This window comes from Benincasa hispida, chromosome 11 (genome assembly GCF_009727055.1).
Source record: "Benincasa hispida cultivar B227 chromosome 11, ASM972705v1, whole genome shotgun sequence".
NCBI lineage: Eukaryota > Viridiplantae > Streptophyta > Magnoliopsida > Cucurbitales > Cucurbitaceae > Benincasa > Benincasa hispida.
The window spans coordinates 52,141,483-52,153,057 of record NC_052359.1 but is presented as its reverse complement, the minus strand read 5'-3'; the positions used below and the strand labels follow the sequence as shown (position 1 = coordinate 52,153,057).

General features: G+C 31.8%; 1 long non-coding RNA gene across 1 annotated transcript; it reads left to right on the top strand.

Annotated features, from left to right (window-relative positions):
* Window positions 1–7,378: 7,378 nt before the first annotated feature.
* Window positions 7,379–10,096, top strand: LOC120089996. Its single transcript, XR_005485367.1, has 3 exons — window positions 7,379–8,001; window positions 9,466–9,567; window positions 9,769–10,096. It is a non-coding gene; the product is annotated as an uncharacterized LOC120089996 (long non-coding RNA).
* Window positions 10,097–11,575: the final 1,479 nt, after the last annotated feature.

The window sequence follows — 11,575 nt, the reverse complement described above, 5'->3', positions numbered from 1 at the left end:
ACCTTAATTTATTGCATCGCATGTTCATCTTTATCATCCGTGTTATTTTTATTTTTGTGCATTCAATGATTCTATAATGTGTATTTTTCATATTATTGATTAAATATGTGACCAAACAATTTGAGAGTTGTAAAGGAAACATTATTGTATATTATTGTGTGAATGTGTTGATTAGAATCCAAAAGGATGTCTCTTCTAAATGATTACTTTCTTTCCAATCCTTGAAGTAATGGCCATTTTTTTCAATGTTGTTGCGTGATAAAATTGCATATTTCTCTATTTTGTAATGGCAAATAGATACCAAATTTCTTCTTGAATTGCTTCTAAATTAGAAATCTATTAGGCTATAGAGTTTTTGAATTTAATATAAATTCGTTAATTAGGTAAAAAGTGTGATCTTTTGCTTCGTTATTTATCAGGGCTATTTTCGTATGATGTGTGCTTATTTTCTTTCTGAATAAACAGAAAATATGAGGCAAGGGTTTTTTTTTGTTTTATTTTTTTAAAAAATAATAAGAATAAATAAATTGAATTCCTTATAGAGGAAGAAATCAACATAGGAAGATGTGATGATCGAGAAGTTTCGTTTTATGATATACAGCTTGGTTACAGAAATTGGGCAAAACCGTGTTTTTGTTTCAGAAATGGCACAGTAACTTCACATCCGATTATAATATTTCACCGACACACCATGTTGTCTCCCATACACCTGCTCCTAGGTTCTTTTTTGTTTTTTTTAGGGGGTTAATTTTCTTTTTATTTATTACTATTTTTACTTTATTTATGGATAGAAATATCTTTTTGGTCCCTATGTTTCGAGTCTAGTTTCTATTTTATTCATAGGTTTTAAAATGTTACACATTTGATCCAAGTTTTGAATTTTGTTTCAATTTAGTCCATAACTTTCAAAATGTTATAATTTTACTTTTCAGATTTGAATTTTATTTCAATCTAGTCCCTAAGTTTGAAGATTTTACATTTTTAATCTAAATTTTCATTAAATACTCACTTTCAATCATTAGCGTCAATTTTCATTAATTAATTAAAAATAATTATGAAATTGAATTTTAATTTTAATTTTAAAACTAATAAAAAATAGTGAAACTTAATTAATTATAATTATTATAATTATTTTAAATTTATTAACATAAATTAACACTAAAGACGAAAAATGAGTATTTAGTGAATAATCGAGGTTAAAAGAGTAGATCTTGAAACATATGGACCAAATTGAAGCAAATTCAAATGTCAAGGATAAAATTATAATATTTTAAACCTAGAGTTTAAATTAAAACTAAACTCAAAATTTAAGGACTAAATGTGAAATTTTGAAATTTAGGGACCAAATGGAAACTAAACTCAAAGTCTATGGACCAAAAAGGTATTATTTTTTTTTCTTATTTATTTTATTGTACGTGATTGGTCTACCTATGTCATGATAGACAGATAATAATTTATTGTAGTCATCGTAGATAAATTATGACATTTTATTATTATTTATAAATATTTTAGGTATTTTTATCATTTAAAATATTTTTTTAACGATTTAAGTTTAGAGACTAAAAATATACGTGTACAATGGTGCATTATTTCTCATTAGACGTATATATGTTAATTTCATGCTATATGTATGTGTATGCATGCATGTATATATATAATAATGCTACATTTTGATGTTTTTCATTGTTTTTCAGTTTTTTTCCCTTTAATTGAACCATTGTGAAAATGGATTATCGAATTGGTACATTCCTGGTTAATAATAAGTGAGTTGATACAAATTAATAAATTAGAGTAAAAATATTGAAAATTTAAAAGTAAAAAACTAAAATTAACGTGTATATATATATAAACGTCTACTAGATTCTTAGACTTTCAGTTTTGCCCTTCAATTTTATACCTTAGATGTTTGACCTATTTAAAACTTTTTAAATTAAAGTAGATAAACTTATATATTAAAATTGGAGTACATAAGTTTGATTTACAATCTCCTCACCCATAAAATTCAAATAAAATTTTAGTATATCAAAATTAGACACAATAATATTAATTTTCTCAAGAAAAAAAGAACACAATAATATTAAAAGTTCAAAGATTTAAGATAATTTTAAAAACTCAAGATCTTTGTAGATACGATAAAGTTAGGCTACACTTGTAATTTATTTCTTTAAATGTGATAATGAGATAGATGAAAGAGAAAAATATTGAAGAGTATATTCAATGGAAACACACTTTTGTAAGAAAATAGAACGAAAACGACAAACAAAATTATTGTTATCAAATGAAATTAAATTCTCTCTTATATAAATGTATTGTTGACCTTTTTTTCCCCCCTCTTCCTTCCATGTTTTTCTTTTGAGTTTAACAATTTGTTGAGTGAAAAATAGATCTTTTTAATTGAAGATACAAAGTATCAATGGTTGATTGACTACAACTTTTAATTTAAACCTTTTGTTTTCAATGATACAAAAGTCTAGATTTAAAGTAATCTATACATTACCTTTAACTAATTTTTTATCTTTTAACATTACATTAGCAATAAAGATGGAAATTATATTTGTCACAACGAATATAGTTGAATTAGCATACAATTGTATAACATCAATCCTACTAGAACTTCGATGTACCTTTTCTATGGATTCTCTAAATTCCCTCATGGATTTTTTGAGCTTCTTCATGAGTCCTCTTAGTTCTCCTCGTGGGTCCTATTAAGGTTCCCCATGAGTCATTAAAGTTCCCCATGGGTCTTCTTAGCTAACATTATGGGTTCTATGAGGTTCTTTTGAACTCTACCAGAGCTTCTTCATGAGTTCTATTGAGATTTCTCATTGGTTCCACTACAAAAATTTGGACATTTTCCAACGATGAGAACCGTAGGCAAAATTTTAAAAAATAGTTGGCAAAACCTATCCCGACGATAATCCAATCGTCAGAAAAATCATCGGGAAAGCATCGTTGGAGAAATCTTTTCCAACCCAAAAAAACCATGTCATAGGGAAAAAAGATATCTTGACGAATCAAAGATGTGAGCTTTTTTCCAACCCTAAACGAAACCGCCGGGATAAATCATTTCTCTTGACGGTAAAAATAAATTACAACCATCGGGATATGTCAACTTATGCCGATGGTTCCTTTTAGCGTCGGGATAAGTCATTTCTCCCGACGGTAAGAATAAATTACAACTGTCGGGAAAAGTTAGCTTATGCCGACGATTTGTTTTGGTCGTCAGGATATTGTTACTTATCCTGATGCTTTCTCTACGATACTACCGTCGGCAAAAGTTAACAATGAACTATTTTAGGGTGAAATTAAACTTTTTCCGACCCGTAGACCGTCAGAATATAAGTCATTAACTTTTTTCTTTATTTACTGTATAATAATTTTACAAATAAACATGTTTGAATCTTAAGAATTTGTCAAGTAAACAACTACTAAATATAACATAACATCCACAAATCCTTAACTCCGAAATAACATTACATAATAACAAACTACCTATAAAACACAATTCTACAACCTAACTAAGCTTGTCGGGAGATGCATCTTCAACATCAATCTTGAGATACCTACAAAATATAAATTTAAATAAGTTTAATGCTCAATATACCATATACCAATCTCAAAATGAATATAAAACTTAAAACTCAACTAAGAACATTAATTAATTGAAACAAACCAACTCGAATTTATATATTTCAATCTCAAACTTAGTATAGAACCTAAAACTCAACTTAAAGTTAACCATAATTATACATTTACCCCTATACCAACTTTAAACCCAATATAAGAATATTAACAAATAAAACCCACTTTAGCTTGAAACTAACCTGTATTTACACATTTTAAACTCAAACTCCATATGCAAATAACAATCTCAACATCAATACATAACTTAAAACTCAACTTAAGCATAAACATAACTAGACAACCAACTTATTTTAACTACAAACTCAATATAGCATATACCATCTCAAAATTATTCTCAATCTCAATATAGAACTTAAAACTCAACTGAGAACATTAAGAATTGAAATGAACTAATGCATATCAACATATTTGAATCTCAAAGTCAATACAGAACTTAAAACCCAACTTAAACTCAATATTGCAGGATAACAACATACATAGTCTTTTAATTAGTTTACTACGAAAGTCAAAGAGCTCATATCTATCTCGATTTATCTTTCATGAGCTGTAAGATCTACCATTATTCTTATGCAAACAAAAATATATATGTTATACAACAATACGTAAATTGTGAAATGAAAAAGAAGATACTATTTACATGATTATTCTGTATCATTAAGATGATCTTATCTTATTTAATTATTAACTTTCACTGTGCAAAACAAAACAAACAAATCAAGACATACTACAAACTTACAACTTAGGAGAAAAGACAGTACCAAATATATTGTTGGGCAATTGTAATGAATATATATCTACCATTTTCCATACACACATCAATTACTAATGCAACAACAAAAGGAAGTCAATCACACTGAAAAGTGGAAGAAATAAACAAGTAGAAATTAAATTCACATTCATCAAGAAAAAATCTTAAAATGAAGAAGATCGTCCAAGAACATCAACGAAAATCAACAAGTTACACAAAGGAATTTCGGCATCAATTTCTACGCAAGCAAGAACATAAATCAACAGATCAACAAAACAAAAAAAAAAAAAACACGGATTATTAAGCACAAAACAACTCAATAAACAAAAAGCGTAAAAATGTATAAGCAAAAATAAAATAAAGTGATAAGCATAGAAATGTGCGCATTTGAACAGAATAACGACCAAAACAAAGCAAAAATTACTATAGATATCATCAAAACCATAAAAACTCATCGGAAAATCACCATAAAATGTAATGACGAGGTGAAGAAGAATCAACAAGCAATAATAACTGCGGAGATAGATTAAAAAGGGAAAAAAAAAGTAGGAAATGGAAATGATATGAAAACGAAGAAGAAGAGATTGAAGATAAGAAAGGTCACTGGCGTCGAACGATGAACAGTGAGGAGGTGAGGACGAAAAACAGCTTCGACGGAGAGGAGAGGACAATGAACTGACGGCAAACAACGATTTGTGTGATAGTCGATCTGTGCAGGGAGGAGTGAGACAGACATTTAGGGTTAGAGAGAAAACGAAAAAGGTCACATGCGGCGTGGAAAATGGGGGGAAGAAAGAGGTTATATTCAACCCTCTCCCGACAGTGGAAAAACCGTCGGGATAAGTAGTTATTCCCGACGGTTCTTTGGGTTACCATCGGGAAAGCTCTAAAGAAATTCTTAATTTTTTTTTAAAAAAATTGGTCCTATCTGGACAACTTAAAAATTCGTCGGCCTAAGTACGTACTCCCAACGGTCGTTTGAATGACCGTTGGGAGATCTTCGATAAAAAGATTCTAATATATTTTTAAAATTGACGCACGTCCGACACTATAAAATCCATCAGGCTAACCAGGATCTCTCGAGAGCTGTACCTACCACCGTCGGGAGAACTTCAATAAAAATTTCTAATATGTTTTTAAAAATTGACCCTCTCCCGATAGTCATATAATCGTCGTGTGTGGTCAATTCTTCCGACGGTGTTTGGGTTACCGTCGTAACTAATTTATCCCGACCCTAATCAAACATCCATTGGGAGATAATTTATTCCCGAAGCCTCAGTATAAGCATCGGGAAAAATGGATTATCTCGACGATTTTTCTTTCGTCAGGAAAACTTTTGTTGGGAAAAACCAAAATTCTTGTAGTGTTCTTTGAGCTCCCCCTCATGGGTTTTATTGAGGTTCCCATGGGTCCTCTAAACTCCATCAATTATTGAGGTTTTCTGTGGGTTTTTTAAGGTCCCTCACAAGTCCTACTAAGGGTTCCTATAGGTCCTTTGAGCTCCCTCATTTGTCTTGACCTCACCAATTCATCCAAACTAATCTTCCAATGTCATAGGCGACTATTGGTTGGACATGGCCCCGTTGGCCTTAGTGATATGCCATCTCGGGCATCTATTTCTCTAGACTCCATGTGTTGGTCTATCTCCGTAACCATATGTTGGGATTGGTGTCTTAATTCTCCTAGAGTTTCGTTGTTTGTAATATATACACATTGTTATGAATAAAATAAAAGTTATTTCATTATGACATCTACTCATATCCAATAAACAAAGCTCCAAGGTTATCGTATGTAAACTAAAGCATGTATATAAGATATACAAGTGGATCATGCCTTAAGTGATAACCTAAATAGGTTTGTAGTATAAGGAATAAGGTGGGATACTTGATCCTGGTGACACTACGGATATAACCTACTTTGTAGAGGTTTGCAAGTGTTGTGAACTACTACAGATGGTAGATCCTAACCATTCATGTAGAGACATACAAGCGGGGGTCCTATACAAAGAGTTTGTATAAGACTGGACCATGAAATGATTCGTCTCTGTATATAACGCCGTTGATACTGGAGACTACATCTCACCTAAACGGCCATAGGTGACATGACCTCAATCCTGAGTGTTTTGGAAACTCCTGCATTTGAGGGCCATTCTTTGACTAGTATGGGTGAGAGTAGCCAGATTGCCAACTCAACAAACTTACTTTTTTTTGGACTTTTCTGATTTAGGAGCTGGGAACTCAGTTACATAAGATGAATTTCACTTCTTCCCCAAAGCAGGGGTAAGTAAATAGATTGCTCCCTTAAGGGCTGATTCTAGGGCTTGAACATAGTGGCCACAGCTTCTCTTTGGAAGAGAGGACTCAGTCATAGTAGGACTATAACTTATGTTCATTAGAGTGATCAGTGGTACTTAAGGAGTTAGATGTAACTATAGGGGCATAATGGTTATTGGCCGAGCTGTACTTACGAGTGATCTGTGAAGGGTTATCGCACTATTGATTAGTTAAGATGAACACATAATATATCTGTAGTAAGGAGAGTTCAACTGTCGGTCTTTAGTGGAGTGCTTGGCAGTTAATGGATTGTAGATCCCTTAACTAAAAAGTTTAGTTAGTTATTCACGTACGGTTGGAGCTTCGAGCTACAGGTCCATAAGGTGCCCTTGGTAGCTCAATGGATTCAAGTTAAGAATCAATCTTGGTGTTGATTTGAAATGTTCAAATTGACAAGAGGTAATTCGATTATATATGATATGATCGGTATGGTGTATGAGATACATCAAGTGGAGGAATAATGTAAATGAGATTTACATTAAGTGCCATGGAATAGAAAAAGAGCTATGGTTTATATGTTTCATGAGATGAAATATTAAAATATAGGTTATAAATATACTATGATAAGTTGGTTATCATGTATATTTATAATAATATTAATTATTGAATAATTATCTCTTTTTCTCTAATAACCAATTGAGTTGGAGGTTATTGGTAGTTTTCATAGTAACTGTGAGATAAAAGGAAAAACGTTTTCCTAATTTTAGTAATGTTGAATTGAGATTTCCAATCTCGGAAATTACTTATGGAAAGGTTATCAAGTAAATACGGTTTACTAAACGACAGCTTGGAGAGACTAGACGATCGTGGAGTGTTTCTATATGATAGACACTCAGCCGACCAATGAGCTAAACGATCATGCAGCTTTTGCTAAACGATCACATAGCTTTTGTTAAACAATTGGGCATCATCTATACGATAGATTTTGACATCTCCCACTTGCTCAATCGTTTACACGATTATTCTCTTTCGGTCTTGTCCTGTAACTAAGTCCACACAGAGCCCACACTTATGGATTCTCACACTGAGAATACCAAGGTAGCCATTGTGGTGGTGTCATACTTAACTCGACACTTTCAAGGTTATTCGGAGGTCGTTCGTTGAGTTCGCGGTGTTCGTATGGTGGTTGCTGTATTCGTGATCTTGGAGATCGTGGTGTTCGAGTTGTTTGTTGATCGTGCGGTGTTACGGTCGTGGTGTACGAGCATTCGAGTATTGCAGTCTTGCGGGTTATTCGAGCGTTCGTGATCAAGGGTTGAAGATGAGTCTTCAAAGGTATGTGAATTCTTCCCTTGATCGTGTAGTAAAGCATGCTATAATTTCTGTTTTGCGCATAGCCTGTTGGTTCTGTTTGTGACTGTAATTGTGTATGTTCATATATGATTGAAATTTGGAACGATCCTTCCGCTGCTCATGGGAATCCTCATGTCCGATTTCCTTCACCATACTCATAATAAGTTTAACAATCTGTGGAGCGAAAATTAGATCTTTTAATTGAGGTTATATAAGACAATGGTAGGTTGACTATGATTTTGTTTGAGATTGCTGTAGCTTTTAAAATAATTGATGGCAGCTGTGCTTTTAGAAAAATTAGCTATGGAAAGAAATAAAATAACGTTTCATTTTTTTTTTAATTTTTTGTAATTTAAAATTTTAAATAATTGTTTAGTATGAGAAAATTTGTTCGTTATAGATTATTTTTTTTAAATATTAAGGGAAATAGTATTACTTAAAAAAATCAATATGATATACTTTTTTAAAAATCGATGCATTTAACTCATGAAAAATAGAATATAGATTTGATTATGTGAGACATATATAAATATATAAAATAAATCTTCTTTTTAAAGTATAAAATTGAAAACTAAATATTAGTTAAATTTTTTATCTGATTTTAAGAGAATTTAAAAGCTAGTAGAACATTGATTTTAAAATAGATGTGGAATTACGTGTTTTAAAATGATTTTAACTGATTTAATTTAAATATGTTTCATCAAAACTAAAAAAAAAGGGTCATTTTTTTTAAATGCCTTTTCGATATAGCCAAAACAATGTCAAATGTAGCTTACAAATTCTTATTTAAACCTTTTGTTTTCGAAGAGAGAAAAGTCTAGAAGAAAAACAACATATGCATTACCTTTAATATATTTTCTTGAAGATGAAAACTATATTTTCTTTCATTCCAAAAAAAAAAAAAAACCCAATTTACAAAATTACAATACCAGTAAGCAGTATAGATATATTTTTGTTTTTTCGTACAATAATTTTCTTAATAAATAGAGAGTTTCTAGATTGGAGAAATTAAGATTATATAAATAATATAATACAGAATCTCATCAGTCCCCAAAAATCTTGTCGATTGAGTATTTGAGTTTCACATGGTATGATTCTTTGTTTTAATTAATTAAAAAACCTCGTTTTAATTAAGGTTTAATTTGGTTGAGATATTAAGCATTTATAACAGCAACATTCTATTCCCTTTATTCTCGCTCGCTTCAGTTTCAGCCACAATTAAGCCGTGCAATTAAGAGAACCGAAATATTATGGTTAAAAAATATATAGTTTTTTTAGTACAACGATGGCAGGTGGAGGATTAAACCTCGACCTCTTGAATCAGAGTTCAAATTAATACCATTGAGTTAAGCTCGTTATTCAATTATGCCATTTTTTAATTTCTATTTTCTATTTTTAAGTAATATATGGCAAAAATATATTGTTGGGTTATAATGTCTTGTGTAGGCCCAATTCGATCAAGATCAATCCTGAGTTAGTAAAGAAAAGGCTGAGGAAATCTCTGTTTCTTCATTGAAGTTCTCTCTGTTTTCCTCTCTTATTCGATAAGTACTGTTATTTCCTCGATGTATATCTACTCGTTACTCAATGGGTTTTTTCTTATTTCCTCGATGAGTTTTTGTTCTTTCATCGAGGGAACTAGATTAGTATTAATCTTTACTCGATGCGAGAAATTCTTTACTCATTGCAACTCGATACTCTGAAAACGTTGTGATTTGATTATAAAATCGTGTTTTCGTTGATTTGCAGAAAAACAGATGAAGATTGAAGAATAAGATAAAGAGAAGAAGAAGGAACACACAGAGTTACGTGGTTCGGCCAATAAGCCTACGTCTACGAGAAGATTCTTTTTCTTTCTCACTTGAAGATTACTTACAACAGTTGTAGTTTACAGAAAAATATAAAGTACAATGAATTCTATATTGTTTTGTTCTGATCAGTAGTATTTATAACACACCATCTGACCATTACAAGATATAACGTTTGTTATGTAAACTAAACTAGCTGAAAAGTATTTGAGTCACTGTTTTTACAAATTCTCCACCTTGACTCTAATGCCTGCAATCTTCTAATCTTCCTGATTCTGACCATTCTATTTACCCTGTGTCTGGAAGTTCGAAACCAACTTGTTCTAGACATTTGATCAATTTAAGTTTTGATACTGGTTTTGTCAACATATCTGTTGCGTTCTCTAATGTGTGAATTTTTAAGATTTCTATTACTCTGTCTCAATTTTGTCTCTGATGAAATGATACTTTATATCAATATGTTTTGTTCTATTTGAAGGAAATCGGATCCGAGATTTCCATGAGCAGCGGAAATAAGATTATTCCAAATCACAATCAAGAATGAACATTACATTTACAGTCGACTTTAAAACAAACGGTTATGCAAATAATTCAGAAATTACAACATGAATAACTTAAATGAACAAAGAGAAAACTCTACGCACATTTGAAAATGCGTCTCCATGCTCCTTTGCGCATGATCGCTTGACAACAGCAACCTCGAACGCTCGATCTACACGATCGCAACACAACACAAACTCTTCGCACTCGTCCTCAACGATCGCCTCGGTCATGAACTCCTCAACAATAGCATGAACGACCTCCACAGCACCTCGACGGTGTCGAATTGAGTATGACACCAGCAACAAGGCTACCTTGGTTTTCTCAGTGTGAGAATCCAGAGGGTGGGCTCTGTTCGGACTTGGATTGAGGCAACGAAGGAGGAAACACGAATCATGTACACGACTGAGTAAATGGGAGATGGCAGAGACCTATCGTATAGGCCGATGCCCAATCGTTTAGTTAAAGCTAAGCGATCTTCTAGCAAAAGCTTTGCGATCGTTTAGCTCATCGCTTAGCTCGATCTATCGCCTACAAATATTACACGATCGTTTACTTTAGCAAGCGATCGTCTAGCAAAACTATGCGATCGTTTAGTAAATACTGTACGATTGTTTAGCTCGCCACTGCACGATCGTTTAGCTCGCCCAAGCTGTCATTTAGTAAATCTATATTTACTTGACGACTACTGTGAGATTCTTTTTCTTTGCCGAGAGAAATCTTAAAAAAATTTTATGAAAACTTTTCAACAATTTGTAAAACTTACTAAAATTAGGAAAACCATTTTCCTTTTATCTCATGGTTACGATGAATCCAATAACCACCCACTCAATTGGTTATTAAAAGAAAAAGAATTGATTATCCAATATTTAATATTATTATAAATATAAATGATAACCAACTTATCATACTATATTTATAACCTATAGTTTTAATGTTTCATCTCATGAAATATATAAACCATAGTTCTTTTTCTATTCCATGGTACTTAATGTAAATCTCATTTACATCAATCCTCCACTAGATGTATCTCATACATCATACCGATTATATTATATATAATCATAATACCTCTAGTAAATTTGAACATTTCAAATCAACACCAAGAACTGATCCTCAATTGAATCCATTGAGCTACCAAGGGGATCTTATGGACCCGTAGCTCGAAGCTCCAACGGTACGTAAATAATTGACTAAACTCTTTAGTC